At 34.2% G+C, this 10,872-nt stretch overlaps 1 non-coding gene across 1 annotated transcript; it reads right to left on the bottom strand.

Annotated features, from left to right (window-relative positions):
- Positions 1-4,210: 4,210 nt before the first annotated feature.
- LOC116551429 lies at positions 4,211-4,350 on the bottom strand. The gene has a single exon (XR_004268926.1). It is a non-coding gene; the product is annotated as a small nucleolar RNA SNORA67 (small nucleolar RNA).
- Positions 4,351-10,872: the final 6,522 nt, after the last annotated feature.

Below are 10,872 nucleotides of genomic sequence, written 5' to 3' on the forward strand. Positions count from 1 at the left end.
CTTTCAAAAACTGAACTTGAAAATTACTTATAATGCTAAATAAAGTCTAAAATAATACATAAAGTACATAATTAAAAGATGTGTAAATGTAACAAAATACTAACAGTGATTATTTTTACCCTTTTCTGTTTTTTAAACTTCCACTAAGTGTATGTGAGTATATATTTTAAGTGAGTATATAATATAAGTGTTATCAAAACAAAATACAATAAACTCTTTAAAAATAAAACAAAAATCCTAAGAAATATGGGAGAATTACTTCTTTGCAAAGAACTATGTATAATTTAATGAACCTAGAGCATATTATGTTAAGTGAAAAAAAATAGGCATACAAAGACAAACACTGTATAATCTCACTTATATATGGAATCTTAAAAAACTTAAACTCGTAGAAGCAGAGTAGAATGGTGGTTAGCAGGGACTATGAAGGCTACAAGGTATAGGAGAGATAGGGGTTAGGACAAGAAAAAAACTATGTGCACTTTTATTAATTTTCTAGCATCTTTTTGACTCAAGTTATTTAATTTTATTGCAATAAAATTGTTCAGAGTCATCTTTAGGTCAGCTTCAAGATATATTAGTGCAGTATTTTAATTGTATATTTTATGTTGATAAAATAAATTTAATATATTTTTGTCTTCTCTGTCCACCATAGATTCTAATACATGATAGATGGTCAAAAATCTTAAAGGAAAGTTTGAATTTGAAAGACAAAGAGCATGAATATGTAAAGTTAACACATATATGATGCTTAAATAATTCATTGAATTAGAGAATTAGAGAACTATAGAAGTAATCACGGAAGTTAAATGTTGTGACATGCTGACTTTAGTCATTAGGAAAATTATACTCAGAAAGGTAAAATTACTTCTCTAGGAGCACACAAAGATCAAAGAATCCCCTTCTAAATATGAATGCTTAGGAAAAATCAGAACGTTTCTTTAAAACCTATGTTTCAAAAACTATGATTTTTTGCTACTGAACAATTATATTAAAGGTGTCAAATGCTAAAAGCACATCAAGACATGTCAGTTACATTATTTTATATATTCAGTACATCTATTTGGTCAAATATGAATGTAAATAAATAATCTATATAAAAATTATAACTTTGTAAATTGCAACTGTAAAATCTTTATTTCATATAACATACATAAGAATAAATATACATATACACATATAAGTAGATGTGTATATATATATATAAATACATATAGTGTACACATATATAAATACAGAAACTTACAATTGAAAAACAAACATTTCATAGCTATGCTATTTATTTTAAATATTCCCTTTTGTAACAATGAATTAATTGACTGTAAGTTTATGGATCAGAAGGAGGCATGTCTGATCTTTAGTGTCTAACCTAACTATCAGTCTGGGGAGAATCTGGTTGTTACTTCTATTTGTCTGTGAGAGGCAGAGAGAAACAACAAAACTTCTCTGGCAAATATACCTTGTTCTCAAGAAGAAAATGAACTGATTTTGTTCTGTCACCAGAGCTATTTGTGCTAGATATGGATAATGGTCACAGGTGGTCTGATCTGATCTTTTCCTATTTTAGTTGAAAAATAGCTTTCACACTTAGGACAGTTCACTCCTATTTAGCTCTGAAAACGAGACGTCCTGTGTTTGTGACCAAACTGAAGTCACCTTACTTTCATCTTGATTAAATTTTCTGATACATAGACCTTGGAAAAATGTTTCATACTCAGAGGGGAAAAAAAGAGTCTTTGTAATATATTTTATTTGCACAGTGTAGCTATGCTAATTTAATCAACACTTACTATTAATTTAACTTTCAGATTTTATTTTCAGAACTTGAAAAAATACTCTAAGTGGTTTGTGCTAAATTTTCATTTAGATAAATTTTGATACACTCTATACGTGTCAAACATGGTTTTAATTTTATAATCTTTAATTAGACTATTAATTCAAATTTATTATTGGGCTGTGAATTGGAATGCTCCATGAAAAACAATTAAGGGCATTTCTAGCAAAGGCAATAGACAGAGAATAAGGTCATAGATCTGGAAATGAAGTAATTGTATGCACAGTCAGACATTTTCAATTGATTAGGTAGTATCATTGGATTAAAATATTGCTAAAGACTGAATGAAATTATGTTAAATTTACACTGCTTCTTTGTGCCTCTATGGAGAAAAAAAGCCAGCTACTTCTTAATATTCTAACAAGAATTATACTACATCAGGATTAGCTCTTTCTTTGAGCCATTGATTCTGCTCTATTGTGCTTGCAACAGCTATTAAACTATTAGTGAAAAAGATAACCTAAGGGCATACTAAAAATTAGCTAACATTTTGAATCAGTAAACTCAGGGGAAGAGCTTACACTGGGGAAAATATATATTTATTCTTCCTGGCAAGAAGGCACTCCAGTGAAAAAATAGATGAAGAGTTTAAGAAAGTCACATCACTTAGGATTCCTAATAGTTCATTTATATTTTCTCAAGCAGTGTCAACTAGTAAGATTATTTTAGTCCACCTTGTTAAGTGTTTCTAAATCAACCCATAAAAAGTGAATGTTTGGGGCACCTCAAAATTGTTTTTAATGTTCAAGTAAATAATAAATGAGAAGACAATATGTACTTATTTTGTAATACTAAAGGTGCTCAAATCAAATACTGAAATGCCTACCAGTTTTTAATATATAAAAATGTTACCGTGAAGATGTATTAACTCACATAGTTATCATTTTTCTGGTGAAAACATTTAACATTCACTCTGCATTTTTCCAAAAAACAATACATCGTCATTAACTATAGTCACCATGTTGTGCCATAGATCTCGTGAACTCTTCCTCCTATTTAACTGTAATTATACATCCTTTAACCGATATCTCCGTTCCCCCAACAACCATCCCAGCCTCTGATAACCACCATTCTACTACCTACTTCTATGAGATCAAGCTTTGTTAGATTCATTTATTGTAAAGCTGTTAAATGCTGTTTATATTTCATGATCATAACAGCTTCCGTTTTTTTAAATATGTAATTTACTTCTCACCAGGAACACTTGAAAAGAAATAGAAATGCTTTCTATAATGAGACACAAACTCTGAATATTGAGTCACACATATATTGATGTTTCCTGGTGCCACAGCACAATGCTCACTCATTTAATTTACAGTTCAGCAGCAGCCTTTATAGATTTTAATAAATTATATTTTTCTAAGCAACCCATCTCACTGATAGCATGCTTTTGATTATTTTTCCACAGAAGCTTTACTTTCTAATTCCATATGTTCCACTTTAAATGATTATAACTTTATCACTGTAAAATATATTTCTTTGATCTTTTTACTTTGTAATATTACATAAACTTCCACGCTAAATATCTATTTTATAAATTTAGTAAGATCTTATTAAAAATATCTTCTTTGTTTCAGATTATTAATAAAAAGATATCTAACTCTGCACCTAGCATCAGGAAGTTGATACTTCTTATATTGATATTTACCAGTCATGTTTTCCTAGGCTCTGTTGGTTGTTAATCCATTATTATAATGTTGATATAGGTTTATAGTGTGCATGAAATTATTTTCATGAATTTGAGATATGTATATTTTTTAAAATCCTACAATACCTTGTAAAGTGCTAGCAAATCAAAACGAGTGTTATTTCTTTTAATACTGACAATTAGTTTAATTTATGAATAAATGTTGCTCTTAAATATATTTTATGTATTATGTATGAGTCATTTGCCTTGTTAAGGGTTAAATACATATTTATAAACTCCAGAATATGGTGGGGGTTTTTTGCCTCAAAAAGTAACACTTAGTCAAAGAAAAGAAATGACAAGATGTTCATCCCTTAGTTCCCTTCCCTCCCCTCTCCTGCTGGTCCTCAGCACCCCCCAAGACTGAACTCTGGCTGGGGCTAGGTGGCAGGACAGCCCCTCAGATGAGGTCAGCAACACTGAGGGGAATTTCCTCAATGGAGGTGTTGTAGAAGGTCTCTATGTCTTGAAGAGTCCGCTTGCCTTCTTCTGTCACCATAATAGCCACATCCTTACAGCCAAATCATCCACCTTGACCAATTCTGTGATTATAGTTTTCCTTGCTGGTGGGAAAGTCATGGTTGATGACTAAAGAAACCTGCTGCACATCAATGCCTCTGGCCTATGTCAAGAAAGACAACTTCAGCATGTGCACGAGAATCTATCCCAAAGGGATGACACATGGGTATCCATGTAGGTAGCCAAGGAAGGCAGAGGAAATAAGCATCCCCGTTCCCCAAAGGCCATAGGCATGCCAGATTCTATTTCAAGTTGCTACTTTCCTGAGAGGGGCACTGGATGTGCCCCTGGAGAGGGATTCACCTTTTATATATATATATATATATATATATATATATATATATATATATTTGTAAATAAGGCACTGCATTTTCTTAGTTCATAAATGTTGACTTCTTCTAAAGCACACTTTGTGTCATAGATATTTTAGTATGGAATTTTGATAGTGTTCCAATAAATATTTTAATAGAGTATGATAGATTATAGATATCATTTTGTTGACTTTATATTTCACCTCCTTCCAAAGCACATTTAAAGCATTTGGTTAAATTATGATTTAGAATGCACATCAGTAAATCTAGAAAAATGTATATTTCATGTGTTTGATTGCATAAGGCTAACATAGTAACTCTTAAAATTATGTTCATCTTAAGAAAATTTTTAAGAATAATTTTTGTTTCAAGCAACATAAAGAGAATAATGCATTGAAAGGACTTCACTAAGAAATGACATATTAAAGGAAAAATGACACAGCATTGTACAATAAGTAAAGGATATGGATTAGACAAGAGTTGATGCCTGTGCTGAATTATTATAGTGAAGTATAATTAATCATGTAGGTATGACTTGATTGTTATACAGTATAAATGAGAATAAATGTTCAGAAATTGACAGCTATTTTTACTTTTTACAATATGACAAAAGTGATATCCCAGAGTAACTAATTTCCTAATTTTTTAAATCTTGATTTGTCTTTGTTTCATTTTAATTAAATTCTTTTACATCTCTCTACTTACCATTGCCATAACTCAAGAAAAAGAAAAAGTAATAGAGGATAAATGGAAGGACACAATTCATATGAAATACGGACCTTACAGTAGTGCATTCCCAATTTCTCTTTTCCATATTTTGGTTTAGTGCTGTCATACATTTCTTACATATGCTATTAACACAAAATATATTGTTATAAATTTTCTGAGCATCTTCCATACATGGTTTTGTGTTATGACTTTCTCAATATATCTAGATATTCTCTCCTCAGTGTATGGTTACTTAAATCATGGTTGTAGTTCTCCTTAGGAAAAAAATGATGAGATTCATTACCAAAAATCTTTTGTTGTTCCAGGGCTTTTTTTTTTTTTCTTTTCTTGTGTGGATCCAGCCTCCCCTCAAAGGTTTCTATATCTAAATACTGGCTCAGATCTGTAACTGCACAAGGGATCATGACCTTTTATTGCTACCACTTCCCTCAGCTTCTTGATCATTCATGTTATCCAATGACTCAAAATCCTCAAGCATGAGGGCCTTGATCACCCCAACAGGTGAGCTGCCTAAATCTGCAAAGGCATAGGCCAAATTTAAGAGAAATTTAGAATGGTTAAATGAAGAGGAAATAAGTGATAAACAACAGGCGCAGCCTCATCACCAGTGCAGTATTTTTGTTATGAATTTTTCTAGTTCATGATTCTCTAGAGGGGAAATAAAAATCTGCAATGACAAAACTCCAGAATTTTAAGAAACTGTTTCCAGGTGGCATAAAATTACTATGTGAATAGAGAAGATTTGAACAGAGCAAAGAGTAGACTGTAGTGTGTGCTGTGGTCTGACAGCCCAGTCTCCCCTTTAGAAATCTGGTGCTCATTCCCAGCCACACTCTTGTTTGCTGGTAACAGTCAGTTGAGCCCTTCTGTGGAATTTGGCCTTCAGTGGGGATAAGGTTACAGCACTTAACCAGCTCACATTAGTTCATTTTGCATTGCTATAAAAAAACTGCCAAGGCTTAGAAATGAGGTTTACTTGGCTCATGGTTCCAACATCTGCTTGGCTTCCCCAGAGGCAGCTTTTACTCATGGTTGAAGGCAAAAAGAGGAGCAGGCATGACACATGGCAAGACAGACAGAGAGCAAGAGATGCCCATTATATTTTTTTAAACAATCAGATTTCACGGTAACCCATAGAGTGAGAAGTCACTCATTACTGAGGGGAGGGAACCAAGCCATTCATGAGGAATCCACCTCAACAACCTAAACACCTCACACCAAGCCCTACTTCCAACAATGGGGATCACATTTCAACATGAGATTTGGAAGGAACAAACAAGCCAAATTATATCACAGCTAAACAGAAATATACCTACTGATTCGTTCATGCAGAGTACAGTGGCTGATATGGTTTGGCTGTGTTCCCACCCAAATCTCATCTTGAACTGTAGCTCCCATAATTCCCACATGGACATAGTGGGAAATAATTGAATCCTAGGGGCAGGTCTTTCCAGTGCTATTCTCATGATAGTGAATAAGTCTCATGAGATCTGATGGTTTTTAAAACGGGAGTTTCCCTGTACGAGCTATTTTTTATTGTCTACCGCCATGGGATGTGTGTCTTTCATTTTCCACCGTGATTGTGAGACCTCTCCAGCCACATATAACTGTGAGTCCCTTAAACCTCTTTCTTTTCTAAATTTTCCAGTCTTGGGTATGTTCTTAACAGCAACATGAAAACAAACTAAAACAGTGGCCTACCCTTCTTATTAAAATTCTCAGCAATTTGAGGCATCATCTCAGCTCCAGAGTTCCTGGTGAAATTGGCTGAGTCCTCTGGTACTACTGAGTCACAAATCAATGTCTCCTCTCCTAATCTTTTCCACTTATCCTCTTGCATGCATTGTTTTTAAGAGTAAACTAAGTAACTAACTGGCTTGCAAATCTCTGCCTCACAGTTCATTTCCTAGGGAAACTGTCCTAAGATGCTGTACTAGTAGGCAAAGTACAATTCTTCTGGCCTATATATGATTTCAGTGTCTTGAATAGATTTTCTGCTTCATTTACTTTTTAATCCTAATGAGCCTTGAATTATATCAGCAAGAAATGTTATGCCAGAGGAGTTCAGCTGACAGCTTCTGAAATTCCTTTTCCTCAAAATGATCAAGATTTCTTCATTTCTTCATTAAGTTTTGTATTTTTCATCATTTATTCCCAGGTTTTTGTTTGCTTGTTTTGAAGAGTTAATGCTTATGGCAATTATAACACTTTATTTTGATTTCTTTACACATTAAATAAGCATAATAGTACTTGTAGGAGTGTTGTGAGGAATAAATAAAATAACACATGCAAATCATTTTTAAGAGTACAACTGAGAGATACGATTGTTATTCTATATCTCTTTGCTGTAGTTTCATACAAGGATGTTCACGTTCTTGGCATGTGATGACTTCTATGGTATAGTGCCAACTACTCAGCAAAATATTTTCTGTAGCTCTGTTAAGCCTATTCTGTGGTACTAGTATCTCCAAAAAAATCAAGAAAAAAAATTGTTTAAAAGAACCCTCATTTGAAAAAGGAAGATTTTTCTGTTTCTTGTTCCCAAGTAATCAAAATATTTATATAGGGCAAACAATTTGAATGAGAGGAGATGTATATTTTTTTGCTTTCCAAAATACACAAATGCATGCGCGCGCACACACACACACACACACACACACATTCACAGATAGATAGATTAAATGAATACATATCTAGATGGACAAATGATAGATGGGTAGACAGATAGGTAGATGACAGGCAGATATAGATGTTGACAAAGATTTGATTAGATAGATGGATAGATAAGATAAATAGGCACAAGGACAGATGATAGATAGATAGATGATTAATACATAGATAGATTAGTAGATAGGTAGATAGATGATAGATTTGATAGATAGAAGACAGATATATAGAAGATAGCTGATATAGTTAGATAGATAGCAGAATAGTCCATCTGGGTACACCTTGCTTATGGGAACTTAAAAGTAGACAAGATAAAACCAGGAAAAATAGATTTGAAAAAAAATACAAATAACTAGGTGCTGAAAATTTTCTCTTCACTCATCTTTTTAGTGGAAGATACAGAAAGGACTTTTGGTTGTATTCTTCCCAAACCAGTTAGCAGCCATCAAAAAACTTGAGAGTAGTTAAAAACAAAGCAAAACAATAAAACCACACACAAAACAAGTCTGTGCAATTTGACAGTTTCTCACTAAACTTAATGTATTTTTAACATAAGATCTAATAATCACACTTCTTGGTATTTACTCAAATGAACTTAAAACTTACGTTCACATAAAAACCTGCACAAACATGTTTAGAGTTGTTTTATTCGTAATTGTCAAAACTTGGAAGCAAAAAGCTGTCCTGTAGTAGATGAATGGATAAACTTTGGTACAACCAGAAAATGGAATATTACTCAGTGCTAAAAATGAACTATCAAATCATGAAAATACAAGAAAGAAATTAAATGCATATTACTAAGTGAAAGCAACCAATCTGAAAAAAACTGCATACTGTTTGGAAAAGGTAAAACTATGGAAACAGAAAAAGAGCAGTGGTTGCCAGGGATTAATTAGAAAGAAGAGGGAGATGAAAACAAAGAATAGAGAAGAATTTTTAGGACAGTGAAAATACTCTGTATGAGGCTTTAAAAATGGATGCATGTCATTGTACCTTTGTCCAAACCCATAGAATGTACAGCACCGAGTGAAGCCTAATGTAAATTACAATGGTCATGTGGTGATTGTGTGGTAGTAATGTACGTTCATCATATATCTGATGTGGGATGTTAATTGGGGAGGCTATGCAAGAGCGGGGTTTCGGTATACAGGAAATTTCTGTACCTTGTCTCGATTTTTCCCTGAATCTAAGATTTTTTAAAATAAATAATGTCTTTACAATTGAGTTTATGAGAGAAAAATACCCTACTATTTAAAGCAGAGGTCAGCATTTTTTTCACTAAAGGGCCATATAGTACATAATTTTGGCTTTGCAAGCCACCTAAAGTCTCTTGCGTGTATTATTTACTATGTTTTGTTTTGTCCTTACTTGCTTTTTACAACCCTTTTTTTTTATTGCATTTTAGGTTTTGGGGTACATGTGAAGAACATGCAAGATTGTTGCATAGGTACACACATGGCAGTGTGATTTGCTGCCTTCCTCCCCATCACCTATATCTGGCATTTCTCCCCATGCTATCTCTCACCACCTCTCCACCTCCCGTCCCTCCCTCCTTTCCCCCAACAGACCCCAGTGTGTAGTGCTCCCCTCCCTGTGTCCATGTGCTCTCATTGTTCAACACCCACCTATGAGTGAGAATACGCAGTGTTTGATTTTCTGCTCTTCTGTCAGTTTGCTGAGAATGATGGTTTCCAGGTTCATCCATGTCCCTACAAAGGGCACGAACTCATCATTTTTGATGACTGCATAATATTCCATGGTGTATATGTACCACATTTTCCCTGTCCAGTCTATCAGCGATGGGCATTTGGGTTGGTTGCAGGTCTTTGCTGTTGTAAACAGTGCTGCAATGAACATTCGTGTGCACGTGTCCTTATAGTAGAACAATTTATAATCCTTTGGATATATACCCAGTAATGGGATTGCTGGGTCAAATGGAATTTCTATTTCTAGGTCCTTAAGGAATCACCACACTGTCTTCCACAATGCTTGAACTAATTTACACTACCACCAACAGTGTAAAAGTGTTCCTATTTCTCCATATCCTCTCCAGCATCTGTTGTCTCCAGATTTTTTAATGATTGCCATTCCAACTGGCGTGAGATGGTATCTCAATGTAGTTTTGATTTGCATTTCTCTAATGACCAGTGATGATGAGCATTTTTTCATATGTTTTTTGGCCTCATGTATGTCTTCTTTTGTAAAGTGTCTGTTCATATCCTTTGCCCACTTTTGAATGGGTTTGTTTGTTTTTTTCTTGTAGATCTGTTTTAGTTCTTTGTAAATTCTGGATATCAGCCCGTTGTCAGATGGGTAGACTGCAAAAATTTTTTCCCATTCTGTTGGTTGCCGATTTTTTTCCTGTGCAGAAGCTGTGGAGTTTGATTAGGTCCCATCTGTCTATTTTGGCTTTTGTTGCCAATGCTTTTGGTGTTTTGGTCATGAAGTCCTTGCCTACACCTATGTCCTGAATGGTTTTGCCTAGATTTTCTTCTAGGGTTTTTATGGTGTTAGGTCTTATGTTTAAGTCTTTAATCCATCTGGAGTTAATTTTAGTGTAAGGTGTCAGGAAGGGGTCAAGTTTCTGCTTTCTGCACATGGCTAGCCAGTTTTCCCAACACCATTTATTAAACAGGGAATCCTTTCCCCATTGCTTGTTTTTTTTCAGGTTTGTCAAAGATTGTATGGTTGTAGATATGTTGTGTTGCCTCCGAGGCTTCTGTTCTGTTCCCTTGGTCTATATCTCTGTTTTGGTACCAGTACCATGCTGTTTTGATTACTGTAACCTTGTAGTATAGTTTGAAGTCTGGTAGTGTGATGCCTCCTGCTTTGTTCTTTTTGCTTAGAATTGACTTGGCTATGCGGGCTCTCTTTTGGTTCCATATGAAGATTAAGGTAGTTTTTTCCAGTTCTGTAAAGAGGGTCATTGGTAGCTTTGTGGGAATAGCGTTGAATCTGTAAATTACTTTGGGCAGTATGGCCATTTTCGCAATATTGATTCTTCCTAACCATGAACATGGAATGTTTCTCCATCTGTTTGTGTCCTCTCTTATTTCGTTGAGCAGTGGCTTGTAGTTCTCCTTGAAGAGGTCTTTTACGTTCCTTGTTGGTTGTATTCCTAGGTA

Source organism: Sapajus apella, unplaced genomic scaffold, assembly GCF_009761245.1.
Source record: "Sapajus apella isolate SASKATOON/1434 unplaced genomic scaffold, GSC_monkey_1.0 scaffold9, whole genome shotgun sequence".
In the NCBI taxonomy this organism is placed as follows: Eukaryota; Metazoa; Chordata; class Mammalia; order Primates; family Cebidae; genus Sapajus; species Sapajus apella.